The 26,332-nt window shown below is 48.4% G+C and overlaps 1 pseudogene across 1 annotated transcript in view; it reads right to left on the reverse strand.

Moving 5' to 3' along the window:
• Positions 1-795: 795 nt before the first annotated feature.
• Positions 796-26,332, reverse strand: part of LOC308308343 (transcriptional repressor p66-beta-like) — a 31,761-nt pseudogene continuing 6,224 nt past the window's right edge. Inside the window, exons 3-7 of the transcript XR_013963393.1 lie at positions 22,766-23,066; positions 19,210-19,412; positions 18,468-18,563; positions 8,193-8,589; positions 796-6,866 (exon numbers count right to left, since the gene is read on the reverse strand). The product of XR_013963393.1 is annotated as a transcriptional repressor p66-beta-like (transcript). The remainder of the gene's footprint in view (positions 6,867-8,192; positions 8,590-18,467; positions 18,564-19,209; positions 19,413-22,765; positions 23,067-26,332) is intronic.

A 26,332-nucleotide genomic window follows, 5' to 3' on the forward strand; every position in this document is an offset into this window, starting at 1 on the left:
ATGTTGCAAGGAGTTGCAGTCGGTGCAGTAGGCCTACACAAAAAGCAGGTCTGATATTAGGGGTGGCTGTGGCTCAGGATGTAGAGCAGGTTGGCCGATGATCCGTAGGTCGGGGTTCGAAACCCAGCTTCTCCCGTCCACATGCCAAAGAGTCCTTGAGCAGGATGATGGCTTCCTCCACCACACCATTGGTGTATGAATATGTAGGTGACTGAATGTAATACTCAACCTTTAAAGCACCTTGGATAAGGATACAAATGCACAATTCAATGACTCAAAAAACCATCTCTAAACCCTCTTCAACATTCAAACTGTTAATCTTATTAGTACTGGGAAGTCATTTTTTATTTGAGACATGCATTTTATTTTATACTTTTTGGCTATTAAAAATAGCAGATCTACAAGCTAATACTGCGAAAACGTGTCAATCATGATTTGTGACAATTATGCCTTCTAATCTTTGCATAAATAGTATACTGAAGGGATTTTCTTTTCTTTTTTTCTTTTCTTATTTTACTAAAATCATTCCTTCCATTTCTGGGCAACACAGCTGAAACCAGACCAGTAAGAGTTACAGACCAGTAAGGGTCCATTTGGACCCCTGATGGTTCCCTGGCCCCTACATTGAGAACCCCTAGCTTCAGACAGACAGACAGACAGACAGACAGACAGACAAATTTAACTTATTGAATCACAACTGAACGATTGAAAACATCATTGATCTTTATTCAGGGGGGAAAGGGTGGGTGTGTGGGGGGGGGGGGGGGGGGGGGGGGGGGGGGGGTCAAGCGGCAAAATTGCGTCAATCATTATTATTTTTTTTTTATCAAGTCTTGCATTCAATGTCATTGTTTTTTTCTTCTCCAACTGAATGTCTCTAAATGGTTTGTCTTTATTAAACAGTAAAATCATTTCATAAACAGAAGCTGTGCCAGTGTTTTAAGTTAGCTCAGCGAGAGGAGCCCCAGCGGCAGCGCGTTTGGCCGCGAGGGTCCAGTAAAGCCGGATTCATATTTACGCCGTCGCGCGTAGATGTCGCTCGCCCCGGAAACAGCCGACCAAACAAGTTGGCGACTGCATGGTCCATCGGCCATTTTGGGGGCACGGGACACCGTCGTGCGACAAAGATTATCAATTAACCACTTAAACCCTGTGTACTTCGTTGACCCGGGGTCCCCCAGGGCTCCGTCCTTGGACACCTCCTTTATTTCAACACCCTCTACACCAGTGGTTCTCAACCTGTGGGTCGGGACTCCCAGGGGGGTCCCCAAATTATTTTGGGGGGTCCCCAGATGATTGACTTAGTGTGCAACATTGTTTTCTCACTCAACAGTAAACAAACCAACATTAAGTTTAAGTGCATAGAGGGTATATGCAACATTTCTAAAGTGACAATTTGAGAACTTTTTAATACTTCTAAAATGAAAAATTGGCCAAATTGTCAAATATTGCTCACAACGAAAATATTGCTCACAAGGCGTTGTGAGCATGTAGATCGGCTATTTTCACAATAGAACCGTGTTATACAAAATGTAATGCCTCAACTCTTAGTGCTCGTAGGGTGGGGGGTCCCCAGTTAAAATATGATTATTTTGGGCGTCGTGGCCTGAAAAGGTTGAGAACCACTGATCTACACCAGTAGTTCCCAACCTCTTCTAGATCAGGGTCCACTTGAAAATCTAAAAAAACTAAACAAAAAAAACATACGTATGTATCATTTAAGTTCTGGATCAGGGGTCATCAATATGTCTGTACACGGAATGTCCGTGGCAATGACTTGGCCTTGTCCGTGATTTTCTTTTTTACACACCATTATAATGTTCTTATTTTGATATTTTGATAATGTACGACACTGATTTACTACGGCACTTTGGCACTCTGAGTCAACTAGTGGTACTAGCAGTTCTCAAACGTTATATTTGCAAGGACCCCCTTAACTCTGAGTTACGGGTCCATTTTGGGTCCACTCATTTCATGTCCGTGGCACAAAAATAGAATTTTGAGAAAAATGTCCACCACAAACCAGCATGGCGATGACCCCAATCTGTATCACAACGAATCCTTTTTCAAATTTGAAAGAAAACATACTTTAATGTTACGTTATATCATCATAAAAAAATCCTAGTGTTTTGCCAATCATTTGGGGACCGACTTGCAATATACTCACGGCCCACCAGTGCACCCCCACCCACAGGTTGGGAATCATCTACACCAGTGTTTCTCAATTTTTTAAATCTCAAGGTCTCCCCTTAACTCTGACAGTGTACAAATTTAACCATTTGGTAAGGGTCCATTTGGTTCCATTGGTACACTGTCAGAGTTACAGACTTGTATGGGTCCATTTAGACCCTTCCTAAAGGAACCCACAGTCCCTGGAATACACTTTGAGAAACACTGATCTACACCCAAATCTCTAAGCCGAGGACACCACCCTCACAGACGTCACAATGATTCACCTTATGCCCACATTACTATGACACGCCCCCCCCAGAACAGGGTTCAAGTGGTTAACAACGCATAACAAATCAATATTGCTGAAAGAATGCAAAACATAACAGCACAATATTATTATTATTATTTTTACAATGAAAAACAAGATGATCCAGAGTACACACAGAGAGAGGCTTGATTTGGAATCGCACTACACTTCTAGGCTCGCTTTCCATTGACCATGATGGAGGCGCGCTGTCTCAGGCGACCTTGGGCCACACGAGACACCGCCGAGCGAGTCGCCGTGTCGAGCGTTGTGAAGGTTGCATGAGCCCAATCAGCGCCGCTCTAAGTTGTAAAGCAGGGGACCAAGGGAACACAAAGGAGCTTTCAGCCAATCAGAAGCCTCCGAGGGCGGGGTTTTCCTAGAAGTGTGGTGCGACACCAAATAACGCCACAGAGAGAGAGAGAGAGAGAGAGAGAGAACGAGAGAGAGAGAGAGAGAGAGAGAGAGAGAGAGGGAGGGGTGCTGCTGCATTCAACGGTTTGGGAGAACTCTTCAGTTTACACATACAGATCACAGATATCACAAACGCCATGGCTTTTTTTTTTTTTTTTTTTTTTAAGTTCAGCTATTAGACAAAGCGCAGAGAAACCCCGAGCGCCTCTGCGTCCCCAAGAGAGGAAATAAGGTTTATGTACAGGAGAGCTTTTTTTCATAACATTGCATGAGTTCAGAGAGAGAGAGAGAGAGAGAGAGAGAGAGAGAGAGAGAGAGAGATTTGCTTGAACGAGCTTCATTCATTTTGACATGTTTAGCTTTTTTTGTTTGTTTTTTTGTATATATATATATAAAAAACAAAGAAAATTAAATTTGATTGACACGTCAGTTAAGTTGTTTTTTTTATGTTAAAATCTTACAAAAATGTAACCCCTGAAGATGCTGTGCGGGACAGGGAGAGAGCGAGCGGTGTGGCGGCCATGATGGAGAGAGTCTGGTTCAAACTGGTTTTTAGAGACTCTCACAAAGACTGCATTTATAATGCTTTAAAACTCATAAACGTTGTCCACTTTCTGTACTTAAAACAAAACTCTCCAAGAGAGTCATTCCTTATAGTCTGTACTTCATTATATATTTCGTTTTAATACTTTATTCTGACAGGGAAAAAATGCCAGTTTCACCGTATGTTTATCCTCCCAGTGAGACTTTTAGACCAGCGTTCATCATCATTGAGCTGGATTTAACTTGTATGTGGAATAAGTCTCCTGGGTGACAAATTCAAAGTTTCTTTTCTTTCTTTTTTTTTTTTTTTTGCTAAATAGTCTAAGCTCCGTATTGTAATAGAAGTCATTGTTATAGAGTGTTTGTTCAGCAACAGGGGTCTCCCCGTTTATTTAATAAATAGAAAATAAATGTTCAGGTTAATCCGATCACTCCTGATTGGATAAAACTGGTATCCTATCCTGAAAAAAGTATGTTCTTTTAAAGAGCTGAAAAAACACTATATATATCAATGATTCATATCGGGAATATGGAGCTATTTAACACTTTCTTTTTAACAAAAAAAAAAAAAAGAAAAAAAAGAAAAAGAAAATCACTTACACCACCTTTAATGCTGAATACAATTGAGCGAAAACGAGTTGATAACGTGCGGTATGACTTCGATCTTTTTTTTTTCCTTTTCTTTTTTTTTGTGATGCGAGCCACATTAAATGCGGCGAAACACAAAACTTAAAGCTAAGCCTCATCATAGGAAAGCAGCAGAAGCTGCGAGAGAGAGAGAGAGATAAATAAAAAGGCTCAGTTTGTATTCGAAGGAACTAAATACAAGTTGTGAGAATTTTATGATAAAAGATTAGAAGAAAACATTTTTTTTTAAAGCCTCCAAAAGAGGATCGGCCTGCTGACAGACAGTTTGACACGTCCACACACGTCCGTCCAGGTGTGGTTCTTTTTTTTTTTTTCATCATCATCTCGTCCAATGAAATCCATTTCCGTAAAACAGATCTGTCCAATCCGAGGTCTTCCTCCGTCCGTCCCCCGGGGAAAACCGTCACGGCACGGTCACACATGATCGTCTCTTGTCGGGTGGAAATCTCATTTCATCCCCAAAACCTTTCAGGATTCTAATTCAAAAACAGCAACAGTAGCAGATCGTCATCAAGCTTGTTTAATCTGCTACTTTTGATGCTTTTGTGTGACGCTGTACTATGTTTAAGTAGGACGAAAAACAAAAAAAAACACAAGCAAAAACATGGAGCTCAGAGGTTTCTGCCCGACAACGAAGACATGCTTCAGAAGCGTCAGTGTCCCGTTCACTTCCATCCTATGGGAGCAAAGGGTCTGGAGTGTCCCGTTTGCCGCGTTTCGACGCATTCAACGCATCTGAAAGCGCTGAGGAGGGCTTTGCCCCGGGGGCGTCGTCCGATAGGGAAATAAAGTCTGCGGTTAGTTGACCCCACTCGCGTGGCATTTCGCTTCCAGCGAGCCGACGCGCTCCAGCGTACGGTAAGTCAAATGATCTACACACCAGAAAGAAAAAAAGGAAAAATAAATGCACCGTGCCCCCACAACAACCCGTAAGACGACGCGGGGGAAACTGACACGTCCCCGGCATGCGTTGGCTTACAGCGCTTCTGACTCAAGATGAGTGACCGTATTCTTAGACCAGTGGTTCTCAAAGTCGGGGGTTAAACTGATAGGTTAGTTAGGAACCAAATGGAACCTTACAGCTCTGTAAACTGATAGTTTAGTTAAGAACCAAATGGAACCTTACAGCTCTGTAACTCAGGCCACGTTCACACGTTCGCGACGGTCAGAACGGAAAGCGTCAAAGTGCTGTTGTGTTCTCACTTTTTGACACAGAGAACCCAACAGCAGTGACTGAAAATGCTGCGACATGCTATGCGTGCTACGGCGCGCTGCCAGATATAGACCAGTCACGCATGCTTAGAACAGGGGTTTTCAAACTTTTTTGTCTCAGGGCACCCCAGAAATATTTGTTTTAATCCGAGGCACCCCAACGTTATAATTTTCACTCCCAGCACCTTATATTTATAGCATATCGTCGTTGTCGGGTGGAAACCGTTCGTTTTGTATTTATCATCTAAAATATGTACTAAAACTAAAGTGTACTAGTGAAAACAGCAGATCTACAAGCACACAACGCCTTGCGAGGCGTTGTGTGCTTGTAGATCGGCTGTTTTCACTAGTTTTGTGCGACGGTCTTGTAACATGGAAATACAAGGTTTCTGCCCGACAGTGACGATATTTTAGTGATTATGTTGCGAAGAAAACCTTGAGATAATAGCAATTTTGGTTAGAACTGACTGAAAATAACTTTTTTTTAAATGATACTAAATATATTTTCAAATGTCCAAAGAAATTTCAAATAGTATCAAATTAACTTGCGGCACCCCTGGACTGCCGTCACGGCACACCAGGGTGCCCCGTCACCCACTTTGAAAACCCCTGGTATAGAGGGTTTATGCACATTTCCAAAGTGACAATTTAAGGACTTCATAATACCTCTAAAATGACAAGTTAAACATTGGCCAAATTGTCGTGGCCTGAAAGGTTGAGAACCACTAATCTAACCGGACGGCATTATCTGCCATTTTATTTCGCCGTTTTCCCTAGAGACCCGTCGCCGTGTATACGTGGCCTCAGTGAGCGTGCAAACAGAACCAAACGGAACCGTACGTTATTTCGTTCCGTTTGCACGCTCTCCGAGTTATGGGAGTACGTGGCACTGAGCCATACGGTACCATTAATAACACTTTAACCCTTTGAGAACCACCGCCTTCGCCAAAAAAAACAAAAAAAAAAACTCATAATGGTTTCACTTTTTGCTCCACCAGTTGTTGACCGCTTGGTCGGTTGCGGTCGTCACATGCTGCTGGTGAGTGGAGCGTTGTTATTGTTGTTGTTGGTTCGAGTCCAGGCTTCTTGTTTAAAGAGACCTACGAGCTCCGTTGAACAATCCGTCCGCGTGTCCTTCGGGAACCAAAAAAAAGTTCTGTTTTTGATAGCAAACATGCTATGGCGTCAGGGAGGGAGCTTTATATGTGAGCAATTGGAGACAATCACAATGTAGCTGTTAAAGAGTAGCTTTTGGAGGATAGGAGAGGAGAGGGCGGGTTCTTATGACCAGTCAAGGGACTGGGGTTTACAGTGGAGGGGAAAGGGGGAGAGAGAGAGGGAGGGGTTTATTTCTGACCAGTCAGAGACTGGGATATGGAGCGGGGGCGGGGTCATGTGGTTTATTTCTGACCAGTCAGAGACTGGGATATGGAGCGGGGCGGGATCATGTCCAGGAGGTACTCTCTCTGCCGGTCCGCCAGGCTGGAGGACTTGGGAGAGGCCAGGCTGGCGGGGTTCAGGTAGCCCAGAGACATGCCTGTTGGGGGGAGAGAGAGAAAGAAGAGAGAATAGTCTAAACCAACCCGCCTAGAATTATTGAATGCTTTAACCAGTGAAAAATAGCAGATATACAAGCTCACAGCGCGGCACCGAGTGCCGCGCTGCGAGCTTGTAGATCTGCAATTTTTTGGAACAAGTCGTGAAAATGTTTGTTCAAATCTTTGAATATATGTATTTTAAATTTTGCTTCTGGGTGGTCCCTGGAACTAAATATTTTGAGATGGGGGTCCGTGGCCAAATATAGCCTTGTACCCGCCCTCTTCCGGGAGTTGGTCGTTTACTAGGCTAGGCCAAATACATATCATTTTGGGGGTCCTTGACATGAAAAGGTTTGAGAACCACTGACATAGTAGTCTCTCAAGAACAGACTAACTGAGCTCCCAGTTAACTGAAAAGGACCTTTTCTTTGACGATGGCTAAGCCAGATTGCTGACATAGAAACATAGGTTTTTCAAAAAAAATCTTAGAAGGATTCAAAAGACAGTTATAGAATCGGGTCAAAATTCAATACAATTCACGATTTTTCAAAAATAGCAGATTCTACAAGCTCGCAGCACGGCACTCGGTGCCGCGCTGTGAGCTTGTATATCTGCTATTTTTCAATCGTTAAAGCATAAAATAAGTTCTGAATGGGTTCAAATTAATCGTTATGTGCCTCTGATTGGGCTACCGAACGTCCCCTTCTGTGGCGCACGTGGAAGTGTGCTTCAGAATTCCGGAAGCTTGCCTTCCCTTTTTTTACAGACACCCCAGAGACGGAGGAGGCGTCTACCTTTTTATGTCTATGGTTACAGAGAGGGCAGGAATTTCATGAAGGCCATGGCCGCCGTTGACCCTCAGTTTGGCATTGTGCCCCTCAAACCAATGGCATGACCAGAGTGACCAGAGTGGCCCTAATGCCCCAGCTGACTGTACCACTTTCTCCTCTGTCTCTTTCTTGTCAATATTATGTAGACAGTAGACACCGGTGTCTTCTTGTCATGTAGACACCAGTGTCCTTTGTTGAGATTCTGAAATAACTCCCACGAGTCCCCATCTTTAAACAAATCCGGTGACTTTGATTGGTGCCGACAGGGCTGAGCATGGTTCAGACTGTGTGGTTTATCTATTTCACTGCAGATTAGGTTATCATCCCTAACCCTTAAATTCAACAAATTCTTAAAATCTTGTTTTATTTGATGGCCTTCCAGCCCTGGCATTTGGCCTTTGTGCCCTCCAAAAATGGACAACACCAAAGGCCAAGTGGCCTTGCCCCTAAAATGAAAAGATTCCAGGCCTGGTTACAGACCCCCCCCCCCCCCCCCCCAAAAAAAAACCCAACAGCAGTCGAGTGTCTCACCAGGCAGACTGTAGATGTTTCTGCGGCTGTCATGATGGTGGTGTTGTTGGTGTTGTTGTTGTTGTTGGTGCTGCTGCTGCTGCTGCTGCTGTTGTTGGTGGTGTTGTTCAATCCGCTGTTGGTGTTGTTCCATGCGTTGTTGGTGGTGCTGTTGGTGGTGGTGGTGTGAGCGGCTGTGTCCCGCGCTGCCCAGAGAGCTGCTGCCGTGCTTACTGGCCTGCTGCAGGCCCATCAGCCCGGCCGTCATGGAGAACTGGCCGTGGGAGGAGGAGGACTGGTGGGAGAAGGCCGAGCCCGACACCGACCCGCCGCCGCCTCCGCCTCTCTGCTGCTGCTGCTGCTGCTGCTGCTGCTGCTGCTGCTGCTGCTGCACACTGGGGGGGTGGGAGGGCTGGAGCTGCATGCATGCCAGGGGGAGGACGGATGGACACACAGAGGGAAATCAATTTACAGTGTAGGCATTTAGCAAACGCACTTAATGCAATAAGCAAGGTAAAAACACATAAAGTAAAATGCAGAGACAGAGTGCGACTAAGACTAAATCCAAGTCTAAGACTGGCCAAAAATACATCAAATACATCTTTTATCTTTACATTCGAGAATGGCTCTTATCTGTTCTTTTCAAATCGTGTTGGTTTTGCACAGAGAGTAGTAGACAGTGTCAGATGTGATTGATCCTGTTACTATATTATTGCAGAGCAGATATTTTGTACCTGGCAGTGGCACTGTGGCACACACTAGGCATGTGTTTTTGAAGCGGTGAAAACCGCTTCCAATGAATGGCTTTGTGTGTATCACGCCCATATATGGTCATTTCAGTCCAGAATTAACAGGCTTTTTCAAAAACAGAATGTCCGTTTAATTACCATATATGGTGATCTCAGTCCAGAATGAACAGGGTTTTTCAAAAACACAAAGTATGTTACCTTATGTCCATATATGGTCACTCCAGGCCAGAATGAACAGGTTTTTCCTGTCCCGTACGTGTAAAATATCAGTCCAGAATGAATAGGCTTTTTCAAAAAGCAAAATGTCAATGTCCCTCCCGGTTAGATGAATGGATACTTTGAGGATTGGTCAAGCTTCACATGATAATTTGGCCTTCAGGGTTTAAAATATGTTGTAAGCCACAAATACATTCAGAATAGAGGTTTTATCTGTCCACCGCTTCACTTCGAACCGAGGTTTGTTTTTTTATTCTTTTTTTGAGAACTCAGAATTACACTGTATTTTTCGTAATCTTTTTTAGTAACAGACAGTTGAAGACAATGACTTGTTATGTGGTTATATTTAGCCTAAAAGGCTTAGCCTAAAATACTAAGACTAATCCCAAAAGACTAAGACTAAAATATTTTGATATTTAGTCAACTAAGACTAGACTAGACTACAACAATTTCAGAAGACTAAGACAGGACTAAGACTAAATGGTGTATCATTCAAAAGACTAAGATTAAATCAAAGTTTGCTGAAAACATGAACACTGCTTGTGGGCTTCAAGTGGTCGAATTAAGTTATTTTCAATTTGTTTTAATGGAAACTATTCTCTCAAGTTTTTCTCGTGACACATACTGATCTAAGGCTCAAGCATACTCCAGGGTGGAGTGAGCATGCTATCACCGCAGTGTTGTTTTCTAGCTATCACCTAAAAAGGTGAAGAGCCATCACTTCACCTGGAGTATGCATGTGCCTGCATGCTCCAGGTGATTAGCAGCTATAACCTTTTTAGGTGATAGCTATAAAACTACACCACGGTGATAGCTGCTCACTCCACCCTGGAGTATGCTTGAGCCTTTAGGGGGAAAGTTTTACATATGTACGTACAATAATATGACATAAATTCTATAAAGTAACTCAGGGGTGCCTTGGCTGAGAAAGTAATTTACATTTGACCTCAGACAAAAAGGTTTGAGAACCACTGCTCTAGTCTAGACTACACACTCTCAGGAGGCGAACCAAGTCTGAACCATGGTGTTGCACTGCCACCTATTGACCAAGGTTATTATTGTTTTTAGGTGAAAACAATACTGTGTCAGCAACAGCAAGTCTACAGGAAAAATGAATGGCTGCTTTTTTTGTTCTTGTGGCACCAGTAAACATAAGCCATTGCTATGCCCAGTTGTAAGCCTCCACCAACCAGTTGCTCTTGGTCTTGTTGGTCTGTCCAGACTCCTTAAAGGACAACTCCTCCCTAAATCACTTCTAGGCTTATTTTCCTACTTATATTGATCCAAAAAGACTGTCCATGGGGTCTATTAGGCAGAAATGCCACTGTTGTCCAGTTTCCCCCAGCAGAACCCAGCAGCTCTCATAGCTTAGAGTGGAGCCTATAAGCCTATCGCTTTTACACTATTTGTTGTGGTCAAAAGAGTTTTTATTTTTCATGAATGTGTTAGTAGTTATCACAAACACATCCATGCCATCGTTGTCCCACACAAGCCCATCACGCTCTGCTAAACAGATGTTAGGCTTTTATGTGTTTTGCCAAGTCCCGGAAAAGAAGCCCTGTGATTGGCCAGTACAGTCACTTTGATTGGCAGTTGTGCCAAATGCTCACCCCAAAACATGCCTAATAGACCCCATGTAGTAATTTTGGATCAATATAAGTAAGAACATGGGCCTAGAAGTGATTTAGGGAGGAGTTGTCCTTTAAAGAAGTGTAGGGAAAGATGTTGAAGGAATCTAATGGACATGATTAGTGACACTGTTTACTGTCAATATTCCAGGATGACCTCCCACTTGGGTAATGACGCCCCCTGGCGATCATTCAGAGAAACTACTTCAGCTCCCGTACTAACGTAGGTAGGAAGGGCCTGTCACTCAAACCGGAGTGACCCGCCTCCAGGCTATATAAACCCCCGGAGGCGGAAGTAACATCCTCTTTTCACTCTCTGCGATATCACATTCAGATAAGTTGAAACTCAGCCTTTGTATTATTATTCTTCGCGCATTAGCCTAAAGCGGTGGCATTGGAGTCGCCCACCGGCGAGTGTTGAATTAACCCGTACTTAAGAATACTTATTCTTGTTCCGTCCTAAATCGACGGTTATTTCCTTTTATAACAAAGGATTATTACTGCTTGTTCAGGCCTCCGCCGAAGCAAGCGTGGCATAGCATTAGCCGTTAGCTTGTTAGCTCGTCTGCTATTGTTAACGTTAGCTACACTGCTTACCGCTTGTTCAGGCCCTGCCCGAATCAAGCGTGGCCTAGCCTTAGCCGTTAGCTTGTTAGCTCGTCTGCTTCTGGTTAACTCTATCTACAGTGCTTCGCCATGGATCCTCTGGCTTTCCTGCCGAGGCAATGTCCAGGCTGTCCAGGACTCATCGACGGACAGGATCTTCACCATCTCTGTGTCGGCTGCATGGGCGTTGCACACGCCTTCTCTGCACTGAGTCCTCAGGGGAGAGCAGGACCTTTCTGTGACTGCTGCGTGGCCTACGACCACGATGTACTGATACACCGGTTCTACCTAGCCAGGGCAGGCCTCGGGGCCTGCGCTCCACCAGGTGGGTCCACTGCTCTCAACCCCACAGCCCAGTCTTTCCTTCCCCAGGCGGCCCGCACCGTTGGTCAAGGTGCGGCGCTGCCTTCCGGAGATCCGCTTGGCAATCAGCGCGCCATTCCAAGTCAAGATGGCGCCGTGCTACATGAGACACCGCCTGCCGCGCAACCGACCGCAGCTAGCTCCACTGTCACTGGAGCTGGCGGGTCTGGTGAAGTCGCCGCTAAGAAGGCGACCAAGAAGGCTAACATCCAGAAATCTCCGGTAGCCTTTTCCCCTTCGGGCGCGGTGCCCAAAAAGAAACGCTTGGATGTGACCGTCGGGGACGTCCCCCTCGACGTGAGCATCACCAAAACAGTCCAGACCTTCAGGCGAGAGTCGGACCTGAGCTCCGGTCAGAGCGAGGGTTCTGGTTCTGAATACTCTGGATACACGGCCGAGGAGGAGGAGGACTCCGTCGAGGACGAGGGTTCTCGACTCACGGTCACTGTGAAAGGTAATGCCCCTGCGGCTCCAGCACGTCAACTGGACGCCGCAGGGAGCTCCCAGGCCTCCTCAGGCACCACTGCCCCTCCACCCGCCAGTCAAGCGAGTGAAGCGGGAGCAGAGGACGTCGATTCTGCAGCAGAAATGCTGGATCATCTCACAGTCTACATGAGAGCTCTGGCCAGAGTTGGAGAGGAGTTGCCACCTCCTCTCCCCTCTGAAGAGGCCGAGGATGATGACGAAATGCCCGGGCAGGAGCCTTCGGTTCCCGCCCCGTATGTCCTCTCCAGGCTGCCGCTGGTGAAAGGTTTCACCAAGGCCCTCCATTCCTCATGGAAGACACATAAAGACCCCAGGAAGCTGCCTTTTTCTGTGTTGGATTTGGTGGGCGGTGCGGAGGCAGGCATGTCCACCTGCCCTAACCTGGACCACCTGTTGGCACAATCTTTTCTGAGTTCCGTCAGACCCCAGTACAAAGATGTAGGCACAGCTAAAAACGGGTCGTTTGTTGGCCCCGTCGGCACCAACCCGCCGGGGTTCACTGTCCTGGAGGATAAGCTGCAGTCGGACAGGGCTCGTAACGCCTACCGGTCCGCTGCTCTGGCCGCTAAGGACCTGAATCTGATCCAGCTCTTGCTCGCTTCCACCAAGGACCTGGTCAAAGGTCTGCCCACGGGGGAGCACACAGCTGAACTGAACACTCTATTTGACATCATGCTGAAGGTCAATTGGCATGCGGTTAAGTGGATGGGCAGGTCCATGGACTACAACCTCCAGTCTGAGAGAGCCCGCTGGCTCGACTATGTCGACCTCGAGCCTAAGAGGGACGTGGGCGAGAAGCCTCTAGGTCCTCGCGGGGAGATGTACAAGTCTCTCATAAACATGGAGAACAGTCCCACCACCCTCATGGGTGGGGGCTTGGAGCTGCTGCAGGGTAGAGTTACCTTCTTCAAGGCGGCTAAGGACATCGTCGAGTCCACCACAGTGCCACAGGATGAACCGCAGCAAGCTAGGAGGACGTCCCGCTCCTCCCGCGCCAAGGAAAGGGGCCGCTCTGCTTCTTTTAAGAAGCACTCGTCTTCCTCCAGGGGAGCCTCTGCAGCCAGGGCGCCTGACAGGCCCCGCAGCAAGGCTGTGGTTCCCGAGCGCGCTCAGCCGCGCCGCCCGTCCAAGGATGGCAGGCAGCAGTCTTCATACCGCGGTGGCCGCGGTAGGGGACAGCGCAAATGACACTTTGAAGAGGGGAATTGTGCTGGGGCGGGGGTCCGAGGTGTCTCTCGGTCCCCCTCCCCCCAAACGAGGGCGTTTTTCGGTACCCCGTGTCGGGGAAATGAAAATGTTGATTTTGATGCCTCCTGTGTCGACAATAAACATGTTGAAAGAGCAAAGTCTGTCTCTGTCCAACTCTCTCGCACTAGCACAGACGACCCCATCGTGCATGCCTCCTGTAGTAATGATGAAGTCCTGTCAGGACTCGATAATCAATCACAGGTTTTATCAGAATCCAGTAATGTTAATGTCAAACAATTATGTGGTTCCTCAAGCGCGCGAGTGGGATATCCCTCGCGTCGACAATATGAATCCTTTATGCATGCCTCCTGTAAGAATGATGGAGTCCCGTCAGGACTCTTTAATCAGTCAGAGGTTTTATCAGCAACCAGTAATGTTAACGTCAAACAATTATATGGTTCCTCATGCGCGCGAGTGGATTTTCCCTCGCGTGAGCGATGCTATGAATTTAACCTTGAGTCAGAAATTCTGTCGGCCTACTATGAGCCCGGGTCAAGGGACAAGCATAAAGGCCTTAGAGCAGGTATTAAACGTAAAAGTTCGTCTCCTGTCAGGGGAGAATGCTTTAGTTGTGGGCGAGTCTGTTTATCAGTCGAATCGCTTTGCTCTTCCTGTCGCTCTATCGAGCGAAAACCGAACGCTTCCGGTTTCACCGGATACGGATTCGCTAGCTCCCCGCTTCCGGTCCGGCCGCAAAAGAGCTCCGCTAGTCAAGCGGTACAATCAGAAGGTGTTCCCACCTTGCGGCCTATTGAACCCCCGCGCTCCGCATCCGGGTGTTCCGGATACGGATACGCAGGTTCCCCACTTCCGGTCCCGCCGCAAAATAGCTCCGCTAGTCAAGCGGTACAACCAGAAGGTGTTTCCGCCATGCGGCCTATTGAACCCTTGCGCTCCGCATCCGGTCGTTCCGGATACGGATACGCAGGTTCCCCACTTCCGGTCCGGCCGCCAAAAAGCTCCGCCGTCACGGAAGCACAGTGGTGGGGTTTCTCTCGCTCAAAACACGCTAGCACGCTGTGCGCGCCAGTGGAAGTTATGCAACCCGAGCCATTGGGTATTTCGAACGATAACCAGGGGTTACAGGTTACAGTTCGCAGATATACCCCCGCTTTCGAGCAGGGTTATTCATACCAGAGCACGTGGTTTAAAAGCAAGTCTTTTGAGAGAAGAGATCAGCTCATTGCTAAGCAAGGGTGCTATAGTGGAGCTGGACAGGACCCAATCCCGCATGGGATTTTGGAGCCGTTATTTCCTGGTGCCCAAAAAGGGGGGGGGGCTACGTCCCATCCTGGACCTAAAGGCACTAAACGTGTACCTGAAGAAGTACGTTTTCAGGATGCTAACAGTACCCACCATGTTACGGTCGGTCAGGCAAGGGGATTTCCACTGTTCAGTGGATCTGAAGGATGCTTATCAGCACGTCCAGATTTATCCCCCACACAGGAAATTCCTTCGGTTCGCCTTCGAGGGTCGCCTGTACGAGTATACAGTACTCCCTTTCGGTCTGTCACTGAGCCCGAGGGTTTTCGTGAAAGTGACCGAAGCAGCCATCGCCCCGCTGAGACAGCAGGGCGTCAGGTTGGCGACGTACATCGACGATTGGATGATTTCAGCGAGCTCCGCCCACGAAGTGGCGCGTCACACACAAGTGGTTTTGGCTCACCTGAAGGCCTTAGGTTTCATAGTCAACCACGGCAAGAGCATGCTGACTCCAGCAAGTCGTCTTACATTCATTGGGGTCCTTCTGGACTCATCCGACATGTCGGCCCGTCTCTCAGAGGAGAGGGTGGACAGGTTTCGGGAATGTCTCGACTCCTTTCAAGTGGGCCAGGAGGTCACTTACAGGAGTTGCATGGTACTGACGGGAATGATGGCTTCCGCAGTACATCTGTTGCGTTTGGGCAGGTTTCATATGAGACCTTTTCAAAGATGGATGTTATCCCTCGGGATCCCGCCCTCCTTGAAGTACAAGAAGGTTACGGTTTCCCCTTCCTGCGCGATCGCCCTGTCTCCGTGGCTGGTGGAGGGGTTCCTCACCAGCGGAGTCTCGATTGGCGAGGTGGTTTCCCGCAAGTCGATCACGACAGACGCCAGTCTCAGTGGATGGGGAGCCACTTTCGAGGGGCGCACAGCGCAGGGGCTTTGGCCTCTGGAGATGAGGGGTCGTCACATCAACTATTTGGAGTTGATGGCTATACTCCTGGCGCTCAAGCATTTCGAGCCTTGGATTTTGCATTGTCACGTCCTGGTCAGGACAGACAATACGACGGCCATGTTTTATGTCAACAAACAGGGGGGCCTGTCGTCGTTGCCACTGGACCGTCTGGCTCGAGAATTGACGGTTTGGTGCTTGTCGCGCCTCAAGTCGATCAGGGCCTTACACGTCCCAGGTCTCCTCAACAGCGGAGCAGATCTCCTGTCCAGGGGAGGTCCTCGCTACGAGGATTGGTCTCTCCACCCCAGGGTGGTGAGCCAGATTTTTCGCAAGTTTGGTCAGCCAGTGGCGGACCTGTTTGCGTCAGTGGAGAATACGAAGTGTCCGTTGTTCTTCGCGGTGAAGGGCAGTCCTCCCTTGGGGTTGGACGCCTTAGCGCACACGTGGCCGAGAGGTCTACTGTACGCGTTTCCCCCCTTCGACTTAATCCGACCCACTCTGGAGAGAGTCAGGAGGTTCGGTCTGGAGATGCTCCTGGTGGCCCCCTACAAGGGCACGTGGAGATCGGCGATCGCCCCTCTCCTTTGCGAACCGGGTTGGCAGCTGCCTCAGTGCAGGGACCTGTTGAGTCAGGCCAGGGGGGAGATCTTCCACCAAGACCTGCAGGTCCTAGACCTGTGGGTTTGGCACGTGAAAGGTTAAACCTGCTGGCGGCTGGTTTTTCTTCTGAAGTGGTGGCTACCATTCAGAGTGCTAAGGCGCCTTCTACGAGGGCGTCTTATGATGGAAGGTGGAATGCCTTTGAGGACTGGTGTGAGTCGCGTGTTCCACCGGTGGTGGCCCATGTGGCGTCAGCCCAGGAAATTCTGGAATTTATGCAGGACCGCTTGAGAAGTGGTCTTGCATTTTCTACCCTTAGGGGGTATTTGGCGGCTATTAATGCCTGTCACCTGGGGGTGGCGGGCAAGGCACCTTCTAAAGTCCCGGAGGTCATCAAGTTCATGCAAGGAGTTGAACGTTTGAGGCCGGTGACTAGGTCTTTGTTCCCAGTTTGGGATCTGCAGGTGGTTCTAGGGGGCCTATGTCGGGCTCCCTTTGAGCCGCTTGTAGGGATGCCTTTGAAACTTTTGAGTTTCAAGACGGCTCTTTTGCTGGCTTTGGCCACGGCTAAAAGAGTTGGTGACCTGCAAGCTCTCTCGGTGTCTGCGGAGTGCATGCAGTTTATGAACAATGATCTCAAGGTGTTGCTCAAGCCTCATCTTAAGTTTGTTCCTAAGAACATGGTGGTTCCTAAGGAGCCTGTTGTTCTTCTGGCTTTTCATCCTCCTCCGTTTGTCTCGGTGGAGGATGAACGGCTGAATTGCCTTTGTCCTGTCAGGGCATTGAAGGCCTACTGTGACAGGACTGCTGGTTCTAGAGCTTCTTCTCAGCTCTTTGTAGAAATGGGCAATGTTCTTGTCAGAAAGCCGGTGTCTAGACCCACTCTTTCGAGGTGGATTGTGGATGCTATTAGGCTGGCTTACTCTAGTGCGGGTGTGGAAGTGCCGGCGGCACTTAAAGCCCATAGCACTAGAGGTGTGGCTACTTCGTGGGCACTGGCAAAGGGAGTCTCCGTTCAGGAGATTTGTGTTTCGGCGAATTGGTCTTCGCCTTCTACCTTTGCAGCCTACTATCACCTGGATATCGAATCCTCTTCGCTAGCGCATTCGGTTCTGGGTGCAGTTGCCTCCTCTACGTCATAGAGGAGTCGGATCTTCCCCTCCCACAGGTGGGCATGTAGCCACCTGGGGTACTTTGGGGGGACCCTGTGTTTTCCTTATATAGTGTGTCTTACTTATAAGGCGGACTTGTCCTTTTCATTTAGTTGAATGAGGCGGACTTCGGTCTGTCAGGGTCTCTCTTTATTTTCTCATGCCTTCACACCCAGGTCCGGTGGGCCTGGGACCTTCTGGGTGATGGGTCACGCCCGTTTGGGCTGTGCTCACCCGTATGAGGGGTGTGTGGGGGTATGAGAGTAGGTTGTGGCTTAGAGGGGAGTTTAAGAATCCCAAGTGGGAGGTCATCCTGGAATATTGACAGTAAACGGTAGGTTCCGTACGGAACCATTGTTTACTTAGATATGGAAGGATGACCTCCCACGTAATGCCCCTCTGTTTCACTGAATGTGGCAGAGAGTGGTATTAAGAGGATGTTACTTCCGCCTCCGGGGGTTTATATAGCCTGGAGGCGGGTCACTCCGGTTTGAGTGACAGGCCCTTCCTACCTACGTTAGTACGGGAGCTGAAGTAGTTTCTCTGAATGATCGCCAGGGGGCGTCATTACCCAAGTGGGAGGTCATCCTTCCATATCTAAGTAAACAATGGTTCCGTACGGAACCTACCGTTTCTAATCAGTTCATCCTTGAGGCCAAGTGGCCGTTTGTGCCACATGTCGTAACATTTCCTCAAGTGTTTTCTTGAGACAAGCTTGGGACGTACGCATGTACTGTATGTACAGACGGAGGTACGTACGTACGTACGTACGTACGCACGGACAGACGGACGGACGGACGGACGACCCAGGAACATAATGCCTGAGGCCGGGTCTGACGCCAGCGGAGAGATACAAACCCAAGCCTAATCCGGGAGCGTGACGATATTTCGACATAACATTTGTTCGACGTTCCATTTGTTCAACACGGGTGAATGTTAAGTCGAAATGATGACACGTAGAAATAGCGAGAATTGCCCCCTATAACCTCAACTGAAAACAAGTCTGTAATGAATCAAATTGCACTGTGTGTGTGTGTGTGTGTGTGTGTGTGTGTGTGTGTGTGTGTGTGTGTGTGTGTGTGTGCACGTACCTGTCTGTGTTGTCTCAGTGCATCCTTGCTGCCACTAGGAGGCGTGTGGGAGGAGCTGCTGGACTGCATCTGCATCTGCATCTTCTGTTCTATTTCCTGTTACACACGCACGCGCACACGCACACGCACACACACACACACACACACACACACACACACACACACACACACACACACACTCACACACACACACAAGATGACAGCTGTCCTACTGTCTGTCAACTAAGCCAGTGGTTCTCAACCCAAAATAATCATATTTTAACTGGGGACCCTCCAGCCTCCAACCCAAGAGTTGAGGCATTACACTTTGTATAACACGGTTCTACTGTGAAAAGAGCAGATCTACATGCTCACAGCGCCTCGTTTCGCGAGGTGTTGTGAGCATGTAGATCAGCTATTTTCACAATTTCTGCCTCTTGCCAATGTTTCATTTTTCATTTTATTGGTATTAAAAAGCCATTCATTTGCCATTTAGAAATGTGCAGATACCCTCTATAAACTTAAACTTTATGTTGGTTTGTTTACTGTTGAGTGAGAAAACCCGCAGGACGAGTGGATTCCCGTCCAGCTGGGGTCCAGTGTTTCAGTTTCCATCCATCGTTTAGCTTCTCGTATTGATCACGTTTGCTGAGAACAACAACAACACCGTTCCCCCTCCCCTCCCCTCCCCTCCCCTCCCCTCCCCGCATCGATCGATAAAAGGTTAGGCTGTTACCATGGCGACGGGGGGGGGGAAACCAACCTGCTCCTGTTGCAGAGCCTTGACGAAGGCGTTCTTCAGTCGGTTGGTGTGCTCCGCCTTCAGGGCCTTCTTCTGATTGGACGACATGCAGGTCTCGCACAGGATGCGTCCGCCCGTCTCCTGCTTCCAGTGAGGGGTGAAGTCAGTCTGGCACTGGGCACAGGAGAAGGGCTCCATGGAGGAGAGGGGGAGGACCATCTTCCCTGTGGGGGACACAAAGAGAAACATGGGAGTAGGGCTCCATGGAGGACAGGGGCAGGACCATCTTCCCTGTGGGGGACACAAAGAGAAACATGGGAGTAGGGTGGAGGACAGGGGGAGGACCATCTTCCCTGTGGGGACACAAAGAGAAACATGGGAGTAGGGCTCCATGGAGGACAGGGGCAGGACCATCTTCCCTGTGGGGACACAAAGAGAAACATAGGAGTAGGGCTCCATGGAGGACAGGGGCAGGACCATCTTCCCTGTGGGGACACAAAGAGAAACATAGGAGTAGGGCTCCATGGAGGACAGGGGCAGGACCATCTTCCCTGTGGGGGACACAAAGAGAAACATGGGAGTAGGGCTCCATGGAGGACAGGGGCAGGACCATCTTCCCTGTGGGGGACACAAAGAGAAACATGGGAGTAGGGCTCCATGGAGGACAGGGGCAGGACCATCTTCCCTGTGGGGGACACAAAGAGAAACATAGGAGTAGGGTTGAGGACAGGGGCAGGCACATCTTCCCTGGGGGACACAAAGAGAAACATAGGAGTAGGATGGAGGACAGGGGGAGGACCATCTTCCCTGTGGGGGACACAAAGAGAAACATAGGAGTAGGGTGGAGGACAGGGGCAGGACCATCTTCCCTGTGGGGACACAAAGAGAAACATAGGAGTAGGGTTGAGGACAGGGGCAGGCACATCTTCCCTGGGGGACACAAAGAGAAACATAGGAGTAGGATGGAGGACAGGGGGAGGACCATCTTCCCTGTGGGGGACACAAAGAGAAACATAGGAGTAGGGTGGAGGACAGGGGCAGGACCATCTTCCCTGTGGGGGACACAAAGAGAAACATAGGAGTAGGGTGGAGGACAGGGGGAGGACCATCTTCCCTGTGAGGACACAAAGAGAAACATAGGAGTAGGGTGGAGGACAGGGGGAGGACCATCTTCCCTGTGAGGACACAAAGAGAAACATAGGAGTAGGGTGGAGGACAGGGGCAGGCACATCTTCCCTGTGGGGGACACAACGCGCACTTCGTCAAGAGAGACAGACGGACACAGACAGACTGACACATGAATAGACTGACAGTAAGGGGTCCCACACATCTTTACCAATTAATTTCCAAAACTTTTCCAGAATTTCCTCAATCTTTTCAGGCCGTGACCCCCGAAATAATCGTATTTGAACTGGGGACCCCGGCACCCTGACGAGCACTAAGAGTTGAGGAATTTTGTACAACACGGTTTTATTGTGAAAATAGCCGACATGCCGCCGACAACGCCTCGCGTTGCGAGGCGTTGTGAGCATGTAGATCGGCTATTTTCACAATTTCTGCCTCTAATTTTGACAATGTGGCCAATGTTTAATTTGTCATTTCAGAGGTATTAACAAAATCAATAACCAAAGACAATGCATAGCTATTTTTTCCAGGACCTTCCAGGACCCTTGATCAATTCCAAAACCTTTCCAGCACTGGAAAAATGTTTTTCTAATTTCAAAATATTTCCAGGAATGTCATGACCGTGGGAACCCTGGACAGTAGACACAGACAAACAAACATACAGATACAACAGGGACAGACAGGAACACACAGGAACACACACAGGCGCTCCCAGGCCAGTTTGGAGATATAATCCTTCCATCTGGTCTTTGGTCTGCCACTGGTTCTCTGGGCCACTGGGCCCGTCCCAGTGGGACGGGCCATTCGTACTAGATGCCCGAACCAAGTGTAGGAGTAGACGGTTCTACTCCAGGTCTCTCTCGGGTGACTGAACTTCTCACCCTATCTCTAAGGGAAAATACATCTTCCTCCAAGTATAATCATAATACCTGATGATCATGTTGTTCAATGGGGGGGGGGGGGGGGGGAATCACGGCACCCTGTCTTTAACACATTTGCTGCCAGCATTTTTTTTAATTTATCCTATAAGTTCTGCCATAGACGGAGATCTCAGTCTATCTTTCAATATTTAATAAGCGTATCGATATCACCGTTGTCTACCCGTTGATCGATCCTTGGTTTCTAGGAGACCAAATAACCCGGAAACAAAACATCAGTTCCCCATCCGGTCCCATTCTTCTTCTGCAGAAGAAATACGCTTTCCTCTGGTTCTAGGTTTCCACAGCGCCACGAGGTCCCATCCATATGCATTGTAGTGGAGCCTGGGCGGAGCTACTCGAAAAACATGTAAAACGGTGGCAAAGAATTGTATACTTATTACCAGCAAGACTCCCTAATTGGGAGATAAGCGACCGTCAAGTCGCATACACAAACTTTAGAAGGCAATCGTAGCCAATCAGAAGGGAATATGGGAAATGGGACCGATCCATAATGATGACATGACTTTAGAGATACTGTACCGCTTTGCGTAATTTTAGGCTAAAATTTGTAGGAGCAGTGTCCAAAAATGTGTTTAGCGAAAATCGGCGACAGCAACGATTCACAGACAAGATGGAGGGAGGGAGGGACAGACACGAAGACAGGCAGACATTCAGACAGGCCGGTCGGGCTCACCCTGGCTGTCCAGCACAGAGTCCACCACCTCCAGACAGACAGACAGACAGACAGACATTCAGACTCACCCTGGCTGTCCAGCACAGAGTCCACCACCTCCTCCAGACAGACAGACAGACATTCAGACTCACCCTGGCTGTCCAGCACAGAGTCCACCACCTCCTCTAGACAGACAGACAGACTCACCCTGGCTGTCCAGCACAGAGTCCACCACCTCCTCCAGACAGACAGACAGACATTCAGACTCACCCTGGCTGTCCAGCACAGAGTCCACCACCTCCTCTAGACAGACAGACAGACTCACCCTGGCTGTCCAGCACAGAGTCCACCACCTCCTCCAGACAGACAGACATTCAGACTCACCCTGGCTGTCCAGCACAGAGTCCACCACCTCCTCTAGACAGACATTCAGACTCACCCTGGCTGTCCAGCACAGAGTCCACCACCTCCTCTAGACAGACAGACAGACTCACCCTGGCTGTCCAGCACAGAGTCCACCACCTCCTCCAGACAGACAGACAGACAGACAGACAGACAGACAGACAGACAGACATTCAGACTCACCCTGGCTGTCCAGCACAGAGTCCACCTCCTCCAGACAGACAGACAGACAGACAGACAGACAGACATTCAGACTCACCCTGGCTGTCCAGCACAGAGTCCACCTCCTCCAGACAGACAGACAGACAGACAGACAGACAGACAGACAGACAGACATTCAGACTCACCCTGGCTGTCCAGCACAGAGTCCACCACCTCCTCTAGACAGACAGACAGACTCACCCTGGCTGTCCAGCACAGAGTCCACCACCTCCTCTAGACAGACAGACAGACTCACCCTGGCTGTCCAGCACAGAGTCCACCACCTCCTCCAGGCCGATCATGTAGATGAACTCTCCGTTGGCGGCCGAGGGCAGGAAGTGGAGCAGAGGGGCGGGGGGGGTTGGGCGGGGGGATGTCCAGCAGGGTCTTCTCCAGCTGCTTACGCAGGGCCAGCTTGGCCGCAGCCTGGCTGCTGGCCGGGTCCGGGGACACAGCGGCCGCAGCCTGGGCCTGGGCCTGAGCCTGAGCCTGAGCTTGAGCTTGAGCTTGAGCCTGAGCCTGGGCCTGTGCCTGTGAGGACAGGTTCATGTACATCACTGCAGAGGAGGAGGACGAGGACGAGGTGGAGGAGGAGCGCTGCTGCTGCTGCTGCTGAGACATCGCCACCTGGGGAGATAGAGAAATACCTTTATTATCCCAAAGGGAACAGCAGTTAAGGTTACAAAGTCACAGAGAAGTAGGGGTGGCAGTGGCTCAGTGGTAGAGAAACCTGAAACCTTAGAACACTGAGGGTTCCCAAAGGGTTCCCAGTTCGAACCCGGGCTCCCCCAGAGTTAGTGGTGAAGAGTCCTTGGGGCCTTTTCCACCAAAAGAACCTCTGTTCAAGAACCAGTGCCGTTCAACTTTCTTGGAACCTTGGTTCGTTCTTGCAAAGCGGCCGCGAACAGGCTCGCGTTTCCACCAGATTGAACCAGACTGAACCAGAGGAACCAAGGATTTTGTGGTTCCCGTTCCGAACCAACTTTTACGGTTCGGAATCAACTCGGTTCTTGATGGAAAAGCTCACCTTTGGTTCATCCCATGATGCCCTTTGAAAAAGACTCTGAACCCCTAGTTGCTCCCGGTGAGCAGGTTGGTGCCTTGCATGGTTTCCTCTGCCATCAGTGTATGAATGTGTGTGAATGGGTGAATGTAATGCACAACATATGTAAAGCGCCTTGGATAAAGGCGCTATATAAATTTAAGTATGAAAAGAAAAAGAAAAAAGTACTGTTGTGTAGAGCGAAAGAACTAATCAAAAAAGAAGAATCAACAATACAGAGCTGTCTTAAATGTAGTTAAAAACCTAAAGAATATAAAGTGTCAAGAACAGTCAATGATAAGGGTCACGTCATTGTAATACTTGTTGACATTCTAAGACTTAATGTGCGATTTGTGAACACACTGATGCCGATTCCTGAGGATTAACAATATGTAAAATGATGTTTTAGTCATATTGTTTCTGCTGTTCTACATGCTGCCAACAAGCTGAAGAAACCAGAATCCAAATTAAGGCCACATTCTCATAATATAATTCGGTTTAGTCGTGCGATTGGGAGGGGTGAAGTTGCCACATTCTTGCATATTTAATTGATACGTTTGCGCTCACACACATTGTCATCCGAAACAAGGAATCGCTGAGTCCACGTCTGTCCACGGGACATGTAGGTCTATGTATCCAAGCTGCATAATAATGCCTCCTCCATCTCCCTGTGTTTATTAATTCTTCAAGATCAACTCACAATGTAACCGCAGGACCCCCGCAAGCGCCGCGCTAGCCTATTTATCTGCGGTCGACGGTCGTAAACGAGCGATCAAAAAAATAAAACCAGCGGCGGCGGAGGGACTCGCAAAATCTACCAGCAATAAACCAGACAGCAAATGGAAATATCTACGAAGAGGTCTCTCTCTCTCTCTCTCTCTCCTCTCTCTCTCTCTCTCTCTCTCTCTCTCTCTCTCTCTCTCTCTCTCTCTCTCTCTCTCTCTCTCTCTCTCTCTCTCTCTCTCTCTCTCTCTCTCTCTCTCTCTCTCTCTCTCTCTCTCTCTCTCTCTCTCTCTCTCTCTCTGCGGCTCGGCTGGCTCCCTCTCTGCGCTCCGCGCGGCGCGCGTAAAAGCGTCTCCATTTGGACATGATTTGGCACAGAGAGCAAGAGAGAGAGCGTGCGTGTGAGCAAGGGCGAGAGACCCACACATCGGCCTATATTATATTAGCCTATAGCCTATATATATGTCACGGTTTGTTAGAGAAACAGGACGGTCGAGAAACGGAGCACTCGTCGTGCAGCACGGGGCGGAACGGAGCCGCTCGATTGTCCACGACATTGCAAGCGGCGCGCAGGCCAGCGGACCTTGGTCCTGCTCTTCGCCCCCGAGCACCGCAGGTGCGAGTGGCAGCGAAGAGCGGGCCAGGGCCGCGCGAGTTACGAAGCCGTGGTGAATGCAATCGTTATATTTATGCCCAGGCCGTAAGGCCTGGGCAAGCCCACGATAAACGCCCTGTCCAAGTGACTACAATGGAGCTAATGGCTAAGCTAGGCTAGGCTAGGCTAGGCTAGTAAATAAAGTCGCAAATAGAGTCGCAAACGATAGAGTCGCAAACGAGTGACGTCAGCGCCTTCACTAGTGAATGGCTGTCGTCGCCACCTGGTGGTGATTGGTGTGTGGTGAACGACAAAACAAGCGCTCTTACATAGAACGTCCTGAGTTACCCAAACATCCGGTAACATATACAAGTGACTCCAGTGGCACTTTCCTTTCATCTAACTGTGAGCAACTCCTCACAAATAATACACTATGTGCGATCGAGGGAGCAGTGATCAGAATTCAGAAATTAAATCAATGAGGGGAGGAGGCGGCCAGAATGGTCATAAATCTAATGAGAGCAGACGTTCTGGAGGGGGATTTAACATTTAATAAATAACTATGGATTTAACCCGAACATGGCTCTATATAGCCTACCACAATGTTTCATTGACTGTATTTGAGACGGATGGATTCACACCAACAGGGAAGCGTTTGCGGTAGCGCATCGAAACCACCGTTTTTTGGTGGATTTGCATTAGTTTCTTTTATTCGAAAAAAGAATACGGATGCGTCTTCACACATGCCCAAACGTTGTGTATTTTCCGACAATACGTTAGAGGATTCGTTTTAATCGCAATAAAACGTGCCTGTGTGAATGCCGCCTAAGTTACTATGTGATGATCAAGAAATTAGAAAGGTTTTCCAGGTATAAAGAAAAGTGGAGTGGTGGTATAAGTTGAGAACTTATTGTCTTATAAAGGACAGGCACATTGTAGAACCTTATGTGACGTATAATTTAAGAAAAGGCAACATTCTCTATGTGCACAAATACTGTCAGGAACATTTACCATTAGCCCTGACAGGCAGGTTTAATGCCACAACAGAGACATTGTTTGTTTTGTTAAACAAAAAAAAAATGAAAATGGAGGTTCACTTTTTGTTTTATTGCCCTAAATATGCTGACATAAGAGAGGTATTTGTTAGTAAGATGTGGTGTCTTCTATCTGTGGTGATTTAGATGATTATGAAAAACTATGTTTTGTTAAAGGGGCTTTTGTTGTGGCAAAAAAATAAAATTGAATGTATAAATATATTGTAAAGCTGTAAGCTTAAAATGGTGTCTTATAAACCCATGGGGGTTAGGCACGTTGTGTGCAGGACACGGAAATACAAATCAATCAATCAATCAAATATGGAAGATTTTTCATAAGATATTGCTAGTTTGAAAAACAGAAAAACAGCCAGGATATGTGCATCTCTCAATGTGTTATAGACGCATTGAGAGCTTGCAGATAGGCTC

This window comes from Nannobrachium achirus (genome assembly GCF_963921795.1).
Source record: "Nannobrachium achirus genome assembly, chromosome: 2".
In the NCBI taxonomy this organism is placed as follows: Eukaryota; Metazoa; Chordata; class Actinopteri; order Myctophiformes; family Myctophidae; genus Nannobrachium; species Nannobrachium achirus.